At 57.5% G+C, this 12,580-nt stretch overlaps 1 protein-coding gene and 1 pseudogene across 1 annotated transcript in view; one reads left to right on the top strand and one right to left on the bottom strand.

Annotated features, from left to right (window-relative positions):
• Positions 1 to 12,580, top strand: part of PBX1 (PBX homeobox 1) — a 219,103-nt gene that overhangs the window by 157,157 nt on the left and 49,366 nt on the right. The gene's annotated exons all lie outside the window — the stretch shown is intronic.
• LOC112476498 lies at positions 4,450 to 4,571 on the bottom strand (annotated as a pseudogene).

The following is a 12,580-nucleotide window of genomic DNA, read 5'->3' as shown; positions in this document are numbered from 1 at the left end:
GCAGAGCTCGTAGTCAGTCATTTTATTTTTCTGAAACGAACTAGATTTGGGGTTTTATGTTTTTTATTTTCGGTCAGGAGAAAGGTGCTCCTTTTTTGCACTGAGAACAGAGGCGATAAACAAGACAGGACCTCACTGCCCGCTGAGGACCCAGATTCTTGCCGAGAGACCCGTAGAAGCCGGGCTGGGGTTCGAGGACGTAACCCGACGAGGTCCAGTGACAGTGCTCACGGGTCGACCTTGGCTTCGAAGCTTCAGGTTCCGAGTACAAACCGCAAAAAGGCATGAAATCCCGTGCGTTTGTTATTATTATTAACACGACACCTGGAAAGGGCCCAGCAAACGTTACTGTAAGCTGATACTCAGTGCTAAGCGGGGAGCCTTAGCTCTGCAGCTCCCCGAAGACTTGTGATTCCTGTTACTGTCTGGAGTTTGACCGGTAGATTAAAAGCATGCGGGCAGCCTCGCCACGGTGGCGTTTTAACGTTCAGACGACTGAACGAGGTGTAGGGACACGGGGACGCAGGGACATGAGTGGCCACCCTTCCAGTCACGTCCACGACGCTGCCCTTAGCATGTCCAGCGGTGAATGAGTGCGCTCGCCTGGGGCGTTGACGGAGGGCAGGGAGGGTCTCGAAGGCAGTTCTCCGTGCTGGCGGAAGCCCCTTCTCTTTTAGCCTCGGGACGTCGCCGTTGCTGGTCTGTGCCCAGCATGTCCCAGCGTGTCCCAGCATGTCCCAGCATGTCCCAGCATGCTTTCACGGAGGCGGCCGCCTAGGTCGTGCCGACCCAGTTAAACTTCCGGGTGCCACCCGCCAGGCCGGCCCCTGTGCTCGGACGGTCACAGTGGACTTTCGGGTCTGTTTGGGTCCAGCCATGAGACTTGATGTTTTCACCGCGATACTGGTAGTTTAGAACTTGAAGTATTTTGTGGCTTTTGAAGGGACTGGACGCTGGGGGCCAGACCACGCTGCTGGCACATGCAGCCTGGCCCGCGACCCCCTCACGCTGGCACAGAGCCTCCACGCCCCAGTTTTCCCTCTTTGATCCAACACCTTGTCCCCAAAACCTGTGTCGGAATCACAGAGTTGCAAGCGGGGCTTTGTGTTCACAAAACGCTGCTGGTTATTTTTACCATTTCAATGGTTCTTTGAGACAACCACCGTCTTCTGGTTCATTATTGCTTAAATATATCATCGCATGGTGTCAGGGCCCACGGCTAATAAAACGCTCACTCTGAGCGACTGCAGCCCGGCGGGGTGGGAAGGGGCACTGTGGGCCGCAGGCCGACTCCGAAGCAGGGTTCGGACGATGCTGGGGTGCGGGGGGAGCTCAGCCCCACGGAGAGCATGAGGGCGGGCAGGGGACACAGCCCGTCTGACCCCGCCGCCCTCGCCTCTTCCTCGCTCTGTCGCCATCGGGACCTCTCCTCCCCGCCCCGCCAGCAGCCAGGTGCGAGGCGAGGGTGCGAACGGTGGAAGGGCAGGCGTCGGCCCTCGTGGCGTGCAAGCTGGACGGCTCCGTCCTCGCTCCCTCCGACGCCAGCGGCCGAGACACTCGGAAGTAAAATCTGCTCCGTTCCCTTTCGGTTCGGACGGTCCCACCGGCGTGTCGTGGAAGCCGGTTTTGCTCACTAGCCCCGTGCCGGGCACACAGTGGGTGCTCACCGAGGACTCGATGGCAGTCTCGGGGGAGGGGCGTGCCAGGCCCCGTGGGAGCACCGAGGAACGTGAGGGAAATTCGGTTCAGAAGCAGCCAGACGAGCCCGCGCCTAGGAGGCGTCAGCCTGGGCCCGGCTGGCCCTCGGTGGGCTGGCCCCGGCCACGGGGGCCTGAGTGGGGTTTCTGGGTGCCATGAGCAAGGCTGTTTTTCCTGATCCTGCTCTGGACCCTGGGCTGCGTGCACTCCGTGAAAGCCCCTCAAGGCAGGTAGCTGTGATTTCTGTGCTTTTATTTAATGCGTTATATACTGCAATAAAACAATTTTTTTAAGGAGCATCTGTCCTCAAGTCACTTATAGTCTTAATTACAGGTCAAGACTAAGCAGTACATGCGCGACGGACGATCAGACGCAAACCCCCGCAGTGAGCTGTGACAGCAGGCCAAGGGCGGGTCGCCTTCAGCTCTGCCTGCGTCCGTGGCATTAATGTAGATTTGAGGGTCAAGGCCCCTCCCGAAGCCCCCAAGTCTAATGCACAAGGAAGTCCCCTTCCCCCGGTGCCTCTCCGTGACGCAGATGCCTGGGTGGCTGGTTCGGCTTCGTCTGCTGGCTCCCACTTGTGATTTCTTTTTTCCTTTTTTAAAGAAAGAAACATAAGGAAAACATTTGCTTTGACATCGCATCCACCCCCACATGTAACAGTAATTGCAGGGCCTGGAGGGGGAAGAAAGTATCATTCCAATCTGGGGCCGACCAGCCTTGACAGCTCTGAGTTAAGCCCTCTGAAGCGACGGCACCGGGCTCCACGCTGTGGCAATGCGGCCTGGCACAGGTGGGCAGGCGGGGCAGGGAACCGTGGCTGGGAGAACCTTCTGGAACTGGGATCAGAGGTGCCCAAGCTGCCCTCTGAAGCATCGTCAGGGAGCACGGGGACTCCAGGCCTGGCCCTTGGAACAGCTCGTGCTGCCAGCCCTCGGGAGGTTGTGGCCGTGAGCCAGTCAGATGCCCAGTTCACGTGTTGGGGTCCGGCCACTGGACCTCTCCTTAGAGCCTCACTGGACCCCTGCTCAGAACGGGCCTCTGAAAAGCCCCGGGCCACGTGCTCCCTCCCCCCGTTTCCGTGCGTCTGTGCAAGTTCAAGCACCAAGTCAAGTTTACTGTTTCTCTCGCGTTTATTTTAAGTATAGTTTTACACTTTATTACGTACGGTGACATCTTAAATGGAGCCTGTCACTCCATCTTGACTACTGCTAGGGCCTCGAGCCACTTACCATGTCACACATTTCAGCAGCCCTGATTAAGGGGATCAGAACAAGCAGCTCCAGCCCCACCCCCACCCCCACCCCCAAAATCGTGCCCGTTTACGTGAAGCAAGACGCTGGGGCAATGTCTTATTTCTAAAGCGAGAGAGACTCTAAGTGGACCAGTTTGGGGGTAGCAGCCTCTCTCTCTCTCTCTTTCCTCTCTCTCCTCCCCTCCCTCCTTCAGCTTCTCTGAGAAAAATAAATTAATTAAAAGGTTTCTTTTTATTCCCCACCCTCCCGAGCCTGTTTTGGTATGTTCTGTCTTTCTCTCTCAGAATGACATTTTGGTAGGTTAATTCATGCCCCGAAAACAACAATAAAATACAAGACAAAACAAGAAATAACCTCCCCGTCCCCCGCCCCCCGCCCTCTCCCCGCAGCCAGAAGCCGCGACCGCGCCCTGTCATGATGGACGTGGCGTGGACTGATTTGAATATTTCATTCTCCCGGCTGCCGACGCCGCCTGCCTTACAGATGGTCCTTGCTCTACCCTTCTGGACCTGGTTCAATTATAGATGAAAGTAGGGAGCTGAGATTTGTCTTTTTGTCTCCGCTTAGTCGCAGTAGCACAATAAAGCCTGACGGGAAGGAATTTCTCAAACTGCCCCCCTTTCTCCCCGGACAGGCCCCGGTGGGGTCTCTGAGTGCTCGGGACGCACTCCGTGGGAAGCCAAATGTGTGATTATTTTTTGGATATTTTTCCCGGCAGCTGGACTAGGGCCGTATTGGAAACGCGTAAGCGGCCTCTGCCCGCCCCCGCCCCACGCCTTCCCTTCTTACTTGCTGTTACTCATCGATTCCTGAGCCCTGACTCCATGATTTATGCAAGAAGCTCGGTGAAACCACTTCCCTCCTCCGTGTCCTTAAAAGGCCTGCCCGCTCACGTGGCACCGCTTAGGGACACACTGGCAGTCGGGGACGAGGATTTTTCTTCACGGTAAAACATGTATAACCTGCTCGCCAACTAAACACGTAAAAATAGAACACACATGTACGTGGATTATGCAGATTTAGGACTATAATCTCATGTGCACACATTACTAGATACTAGTTGTACTTCACATATGCGCGTGTGCGTGTGTGCGCGTGTGCGCGCGTGCATGCCAGTGACTTGAGTTCGGTGTATTTTGGGATGTCGGAAAAATAAACATCGAATATATCCTTTAATATCTGGGCATTATTTTTGTAAACGTTTTAGGTAAATAGGTAAATGCTGTTAGCCTCGGGCCGTGTTTATCTGGGATCGATGTGCGGTTCCTTCCCCCTCAACCCCAAATTCGTGTGTGCTATGTGTTGTGCTAGCGCCATGTTATGGGGAAGCTTATTCAAGGCACGGCTCGGTCAGATGTCTACCGGTCACTTCAAAGAAGGGGGATCAGACGTGAGCTGTGTTTCTCTTGGTTGGTTGGTTGGTTGATTGACTGATATTTCATCAGATTATATGGATGCTCCATAAGGATCAATATTTTATTTTTTTTATTATTGTTATTTACGCCTACATCTGGTCTTCCTGGGTGGTCTCCCATCCAAGTACTAACCAGGCCCGACCCTGCTTAGCTTCTGAGATCAGACGGGATCGGGCTTGTTCAGGGTGGCGTGGCCGTAGACCATGGACCGTGGCTCCACTGGGGCGCGAACCCAGGACCTTCTGCGTGTAAAGCAGACGTGCTGACCGCTACACTATGGAACCACGTCCAAGATCAGTTTTTTAAAATTTCGCTTTGCTCCTCGCCTCCTGTTGGAAGCCAGTGTGGCATTGCCACGCCCGTAGCCGGTCGTGCCCACTCGCTGTGGGGTCCACCCTGTAGGCGTCCACAGAGACGTGCTTGTACAGCCGCTCCTAACCCGCTACACCCCTGCAGGGCTGAGCCAGGAAGCTGAGGGACAGGGCCCACAGAGACCCCGCCGCTGAGTTTGGAAGAGGCGGCACTGGAGGGCCGTGGGAAGCGCCAGGCGCCCTGGGTGGGCCAGGGAGCGGGAGCCGCTGGCGCCAGGAGGCGTGTTCTCCCTGAGCCGCGGTCCTCAGCTCAGCGGCTCACTTCCTTCCCCTGCCCGGGGATGGCATCCAGCCTTCTCCAGAGACAGCAGCGGAAAGTAACCCGGGTCAGAAGGCCAAGTTCTTCAGAAACACGACCAACCTTACAGACCCGAGGGCGCGCCGTCTTCGAATTGGCCCGAGATCACACACCGTTAGCAGGTGATCACGTGGGCGAGGACCTGGGGCTGCAGGGCGCGTGGGGAGGATCCTGCCTGCGCCTCTGCCACCTCGATCCCTGGCTCCGCTTCTGCGATCCCGTGATTCTAGCTGCACACGGGCAAACCTCGGGACCCACGTGGAGTTAGAGACGCCGCCCTGCCGCCCGCCCTCCCCTCTCCGCCCCCTCCTCCTCCCATGTAGCTGACGTAACTTCTTGGCAGCAAGTTTTCCGGGAGCACAACAATTAGAAATGTTTAATAACCTGCGGTCACTTTCACACACTAATTATCTTGGACTCGCTTTTTGCTAATAAAACATCTTGCCAGAAAAATGAAATTGGAGATTTCTATATTTTTGGCTAGTTTTAATTTGTCGATCATTGACCTACTTTTCTCTGGGAATTTGAAATAAACTGGAAAATATTAGCAACAGTACTAATACTGGTGCGATAATTTTCGATGCACGAAGGACTGTCCACATTATCTCAATGTTTACCCTCGCGACAAAGAACTCTAAAGGGGCAGGTTCCATTTTCCTTAGCTGACAGATTGGAAAACGAACTTAGAAAACTTCAACCATTTACCCCACGTCGTAGTTCGAACCCAGTGTGGGAGTGTTTGTTAGGATGAGGTTTGACTACAACAGACACCACACGCACCGCATTTCAAGAAACAGAAGACAAGTGTGACCCTTCCACATTCTCATGGTCCAAGGTGGCTGCTAGAGCTCCAGCCACCTCCGACGCATTCCAGGCATGAGGAAGAAGGGTGGACTTACTTCCTTTGCAAAGAACTTTCTAGAATACCACCCATCCTCTGCTTGCCTTCCACTGGCTAGGACTTACCGAAATGGCCACACGTGGCAACGCAGCTGATAGAAACGGTTTGGCCATCTCTTAGGCACGTTCCGGAGCTGGCACTGCTCCTGGGCCTGGGGGAGAAGTGAGAACCTGAGCCCCCAAAGTCCCCCTGGCCGGCCGAGGTAGACCGGGTGGGCATCTTTGTCGTTCAGATCTGGAACGCGGGTGTCGCCCGACCCAGAGCACCGCGTGTGGAAGGGCGGGCAGGCCTTGCCCGTGTTGACGAGCGTTTGCTAAGTCGGCATGAGGAGGTGGTGCCCCTCAGAGCCTCGGTGACACTGCCGTGTCTGGCTCTAATCGCACCATGGATGGCTGGTCCGTGCGGGCAGGGGTGACCTTCACGCTCTGGTGTAATTCTCGAAGATGACTTTGCCTGCTCCCAGCAGAATGTGTGTGTGTGCGTGTGTGCACGTGTGTGTGCGCGCGTGTGTGTGAACGTGTGCGCGTGGGTGCGTGTGCATGTGTGTGCATGCTTGTGTGTGTGTGTGCGTGTGTGTGAATACGGAGCTGCTAAACCCGCGTGTTGGTGTCACTCCCACTTAAATCATAAAAGAGTGCTTTATGGCATTGTGGACATTTACCGGGTCATCTCCTGTGACTCTGTTGCCGGTGGCCAGGGAACCTAACGGCCGCGTGTGGCGTCAGTGGAGAGGGCTTCTCGCTGCCACGTTTATTTCTGGAGAAAAACACCCAGGCCTCCGACTCCTTGGGCGTGTGCCCTGCGCGGCCAGTCCTGCTCCGTGAGCGGAGCGAGCAGCGTGACTTCTGTCAGCTCTTGGTCAGTAGTCTCGCTGTCCTGGGGGCTTTGGGCATCACACGCTCGTCACTGCTCAGACGTGCGGGCGCTGGTGGCCGTTTGTCATCTGCATATTGTTTAGAGAAGGGACGGAAACAGCGCCTCTGCGTTCCCGACAGGACCCGTCCGCGGTTACCTGCGTCTCCGCTTGCTCGTCCGCTGGTGCGCCGCCGCGGGCCCTGGCACGGTTCTCCCTAGGCCACCCACCCACGTGGCAGCTCGCTCTGATGCCTTTGTCGCAGTGATGCGGGGGTGACCACACCCCTCACGAGCGAGCACCACTGGCCCTTCCAACGTCACGAGACACGTTCCGGGGTGCTCCGCCCCATCACGAGTTTATTTAGACCACAGACGTTCCGAGCCACGACTTGGTTGTCTTATTTTGTTAGGTTTTCGGCTGCATGTTTTTCTTTCATCTCCTTATATCTGCTGGAATTTTTCTAAGCAGGGATAGTCTGCCTATGGAAAAGCCTTTCTTACGGCAGCTTCGGTGCTCACGTTGTATAGAATACAGTCCGAAGTGCGTAGCGAAGTGTCGTTACGTACGGAACCTTCTCCATAACCCCGTGTGGAACATTTAGGTCAGTTTATTTCTTTACCATTATTGAAACTACCGTTCGTGTTTGTTATGTGCGAAGACATGATTCTTCTAATTTAAGGCTTTGTTTCATCTTGTAAGTCAAGTTGTCATAATTATAATTCTTCTGTGACTTGATCGTCTTCCTTCGGGAAGGAGTTTTCCTGCCTGGGAAGACAGACGTCCATCCAGTTATAGATTAACTACTTCTCCGGCACCCTGGCCTTTTGGGGCGGCTGCTTCTACCCGCGACCGCGCACGTGGTCACCAACAGTGTGTGGATAGTGATCTCACCCTCAGGTCTGGAACAAGAGTGGCTGGCGGGAGAAAGACACATACACATTGTCCTGCTTGTCATTCATCCACGATTTTGCCTCTGTCCGGCAAGATTACATTAGCACATAAAAAAGATTGTCCTGGTGTATTACATGAGCAAGTGTGCGTGCGTGTGCGCGTATGTGTGTCTGTGCGTGTGTGCGTGTCTGTGCGTGTGCGTGTCTGTGCGTGTCTGTGCATGCGTGTGTGCGTGTCTGTGCGTGTGCATGTGTGTGCATGTCTGTGCGTGCGCGTGTGTGCAGCGGAGAGGGCATCGCACGTCCTTTCCTGATGGAAGAGGACGGGTTACTTTTTGCTCTGATTAGTTTTGGGAGCCGGGGCCAGGAGGGGGAAGGGGGCTTCAACCCCAAAAATGGCCGTCTCCCCGTGCCAGACGTGGGGAGGGGAGCAGCAGACGGCCAGTGGGCTCCTAACTGTTCACCAGCCTTCACCTGACGCAGGTCTGAGAGGAGGCAGCTGACACCTGCTGGGGGCCTTTGTGTGCCAGGCACAGTTCTGATGCCTTATATTTGTTGACGCATTTAAGACTGACGGATGAAGGTGGTTCTGCCCACTTCACAGATGAGGACGCAAATGGGGCGTCGAGAAGCTAACTAACCCTCCCAGAGCCAGACAGCCAGTCAGAGGCAGAGGAGCCAGAAGTTAACTGTGTCTGTCTGGTTGTAAACCGTCGATTTGGAGGGTACCTCGGTGACCTGTGTCCCTGTGAGGCAGATACGCTCGGTCTGTCGAAGTGTGAAATGCCCCTAAAATGCAGTTATGTGAGAGCACGTGATGGCCGCGCGTGCTCTGCTGACTCGTTGGAGAGCTTTCACGAGCCCGTTCCAGGCCCCGGCGAAGTCCCACGTGCTGTGGGGTACAGAGGGGAAGGAGGCATCGTCCCGCCCTGGGACAGGGACGTCAGTGGGAAACAGGACCAGCCAGTAGCCATGAGCGTTCACACATTCGTGACGTTGGGGGCACCGACAGAAACCACAGAGCTCCGTGCCGTCCCCGGAGAAGACCCGAGAGGGGAGACGAGCACACAGGGGTGAGCAGCGCCGGCGAGGACACTGGGAGTGGCTGGAGGGCCGCGAGAAAGCGGAGGGGGACAGCTGGGCCGAGCGCCGACCGTGAAAATGTGGAAGTGTCTTCGCCGCAGATGTCAGCAGAGTAGTGTGCGCTGGGCCTGGCACTGTACTGTTCCCGAAGCATTCCGGTCCCCGTGCCTCGTTCGTCCCCACCTCCTCACCTCCCGAGGAGCGTGTGTCATCGTCGTCGTCACCACCCCCACTCGACAGATGGGGACACCGGCCAGGCTGTCCCCACGAGGGCCACCCCCACTCGACAGATGGGGACACCGGCCAGGCGCACACTGTGCCCCACGAGGGACTCTGGGAGACCGGGCCGAGGGCGGGGCAGCCCCACGTGCTGCGCCCACAGCCTCGCAGCTGGTGACAGCAGTGACCTGGCTGCAGCCACGCCCCCATCAGCGGCTCCGGCTCACGGACGATCGCATCCCGGGAGTCTCTTCTTCTCTTTTATCTTTTCCCTTTGTTTTTTCTCTCGCGACCTCCCTGACGCATTTTCCGAAAGCGTCGGAAAGCCCCGTCCCAGCCACAGATGCGGGCCGCCAGGTGGACGCGCCCCGAGGATGCCAGGCCCGTCCTCCTCCGTGTGCCAGGTCAGAATTTACACGTAGTTGTTAATAAGGAAACGACATTCTGAGGCAGGACCGACGATACAATCTGCGGGGCCCGTGCCAAAGGAAAACACGAACCCCTTGGGCAAAAATGGAGCATTTCAGGATGACCGTGGGTCCTGGCAGCTCATCAGGGCCTCCTGCGCGGGCGCCGGGAACGTGTGGGCTCGCGGGGCTGGGCTCGGCCGCGGGACGGGGCAGCTTCTCAGGTCGCCCATCATGGAGATGTACCGGGAGCGCGTGGACAGACAGATCTTTAGTATCATTCCGGAAGAATTCCGATTTGGAGCGACGGAGGGAAGGCAAAGCGGGAGGCTGCACGGACGTCGGAGAACAGGCTCGGTCCCCACGGCCATCGGAGAACGGGCTCGGTCCCCACGCCATCAGAGAACGGGCTCGGTCCCCACGGCCATTGGAGAACGGGCTCGGTCCCCACGGCCATCGGAGAACGGGCTCGGTCCCCACGGCCATCGGAGAACGGGCTCGGTCCCCACGGCTGGCGCGATTTGGCTGTCGTCGGGTTTGCAAGGTCGTTGTCGTCAGTGTAGGTGAGGCCCGCCCTTCCGGAGGAGCCCCAGCGCCTTCCACGGATATTTCTAGCACAAAAGCAGATGGGAAAGAAACTTACACAGAAATCACATCTGCCACTCTGGACAATTAAGCAAAACATGAAGTTGCAGCTGAAACCACCGGGTATTTAAATAGAACAAGCTTTCCGAGGACGGACTCGTGTTGTTGCCCAGAATACGTGGCTTAACTGCGTCTTCGGAGGAGGAGGCTTTTTCCTTGTTTTTGCTCCGTGTATATAAATTTTTGGTGGTGGTTTTTGTCCTTTTCTTCACATCAGTGGACGTGCTCATTCGGGGGGCTACGCCAAAATTTAGCATTGTTCCGAATCAGCTCTCAAAAGGGACGTGGAAAGGAGGGGGAAACCCGAACATTTCTTTCGTGCCAGCCGTGTACTCGAGGCTCCCCAAACCTTAGGCAGGGCGCCTGCCAGTCCCTTACAGAGCGGGAACAAGCTTTGGGGTGTCGTCCCCGGCCTCCCCGCTGATAAGTGATAGAAAGGGCTTGAATTCTGGCCCAAAGCCCGTCTGCTCCCCACACCGGTCAGCTCCTCCTGTTCCAAATTCCACGCCGGAGGTGGAGCCAGAGCGAGGAGCGTGATCCAGCCCCTGGACCTCCTGGGGACCGTGCCATCAAGGGCGGGCCTCGCTGCTCCATCCGCCTCGCTGCTCCATCCGCCGGGCCCTCCCGGAGGCCGAGCCTGGATTGCCTTATAGCTTTGCTTTCGTGCCCTCAGATGTTTCTGGGAGGTGACGTGGATTTGGGGATTACGTCGCCTTCCAGGGTGGGGACCCGTGCTCCCCAGCGGAACGCACCCAGCCAGCGAGGTCGGCCGCCTTGTGCTGAGCGTGCACGGCTGAGCCCGCAGCACCCAGCTCTGCGGCGGAAGCCGCCGTCTCCGCCCAGTCCCCTCCGTGTTATTTCCTGTCCCCGTGGGGCGAGGCACGGGCACTTCCATGCAGAAGCGCGGGACGAATCCGGCTGAGAAGACACCTGGCCCTGACTCAGGCACCCGGGTCGCAGTGTCGTCCCCGTCCCGCACGTAGCAGAATCCCGCTTGGTCGTTCGTGAAAGGGGCCCACGATGCCACCTCTCTGAGCCGGTTTCTCGAACAGGGTGGGCGTCCGGGGTCCCCTGCTGAAGGCGGGCCTGAGGGTGTGATGAGGCCTGGGGTGGGACAACGAGAAGTTCTGGGTGGGGCGCAGAGCGCCGCAGGAAGGGTCCAGACCTGCGTTCGAAGGCTGCCCGGCCCGTTCCAGAAAGAGCTTGGTGCCCGGCGGGCCGGCGACCAGGACCTGAGAAACGGGTCTGGAAAGCGCTGTGCCCCACCTCACCTTCACGCTAAAGTGACTTGCCAAGGTCACAGAGGTCACAGGCAACAGACCAAGGACATCAATGTCACTGGAAAACCAGTGCTTTTTCCACCAAAGCCGCCCCTTCGTCAATCACGGAGTCGCGTCCTGGGCCCCGGCTGCCTCGGCCTCCAGCTGGTGGTCATCCTGCCCTCGTGCCCAAGGCCGGCCGGAGCTGTGCGCCCACATCCTGCCTCGCCTCGCCGCCCGGGTGTCCTGCAGAACGGTGCCCACCGCCCGTCTGCGTCCTCGAGGGCCCGCCGTGTCCCGGGGCCGTCTGCAGGGCACGGCCGGCAGTGGTCCTGCTTCCTGCCGTCACCCGCGAAGCCTGTCACCGTCTGCACTGGTTCACGCGGGCGGCTCAGACGGTGTCCACAAATGAGTGTGTTTCCGAAGCTGGGTCCTGCTGAGTCTCTGGGGCCCCCCGAACCCCTTACCTCACCAGCAGTGCAGGCTCTGGTGTGCATCACGCGGGTGTGGCTGAGGCACGCACACGGGGACGAGGTGGCCTGTGCCCTCAGAAGAGGGGCGCCGGCCGGCACAAGCAGCATCCGCACATCTCCCCCCACAAAGGCCGCGGCTCGGCCTGCGTCCAGCCGGCCCCCTCAGCGAGGCCAGCTGACACTCAGGCACCCCTTGACCCCATCGCCCCGCAAGCCCAGCTTCCCGGGAGGGGCGCTTTCCTCCCAGGCTCCCAGGAGCCCCCAGCGTCCCCCCACCCTCGTCTTTCTCCCAGAAAACCCGGCGGCTGGGCACGCTTCTGCTCACGCTTCCCGCCGAGTGGCCACGGGGGGCTCGGCGATCGCCTTCACCGCCGGGGTCGGGCAGCTCGACCCGCTGCTGGCTGAGAGTCACACGCGTATTTTTTTCTTATTGTCCAAAGGAGAACAGAATTTTCTTGCAACTAAATGCGAACTGGATATCACTCTTGTCCCGAGGGTACGTGTCTGTGTGCGTGTCTGTGTGTGTGTGTGTGTGTCTGTGCGTGTGTGTGTGTCTGTGTGCGTCTGTGTGTGTGTGCGTGTAAGATGAGGCTTAATGCTGGATCCCTTCTCTACCACTGTCTTTCCCATATGTTAATGTAGGTGGCCATCAAGTCCTGTGAGTTCTTCTTAATGTCTCTCACATCTGCATCTTCTTCTCCAACCTGTTGTCAGGTCTTACTCCAGACTCCCTTCACTTTTCTTTTAATAGCTGAACTACTGCAATAGTTTCCTGACCCCAGTCCTGGTACCCTTAGAACCCACTCACC

The sequence above is a fragment of the Pteropus alecto genome, unplaced genomic scaffold, assembly GCF_000325575.1.
Source record: "Pteropus alecto unplaced genomic scaffold, ASM32557v1 scaffold101, whole genome shotgun sequence".
Classification (NCBI taxonomy): domain Eukaryota; kingdom Metazoa; phylum Chordata; class Mammalia; order Chiroptera; family Pteropodidae; genus Pteropus; species Pteropus alecto.
The sequence above is the reverse complement of the archived record's forward strand: the minus strand, read 5'-3'. Positions and strand labels throughout refer to the sequence as shown.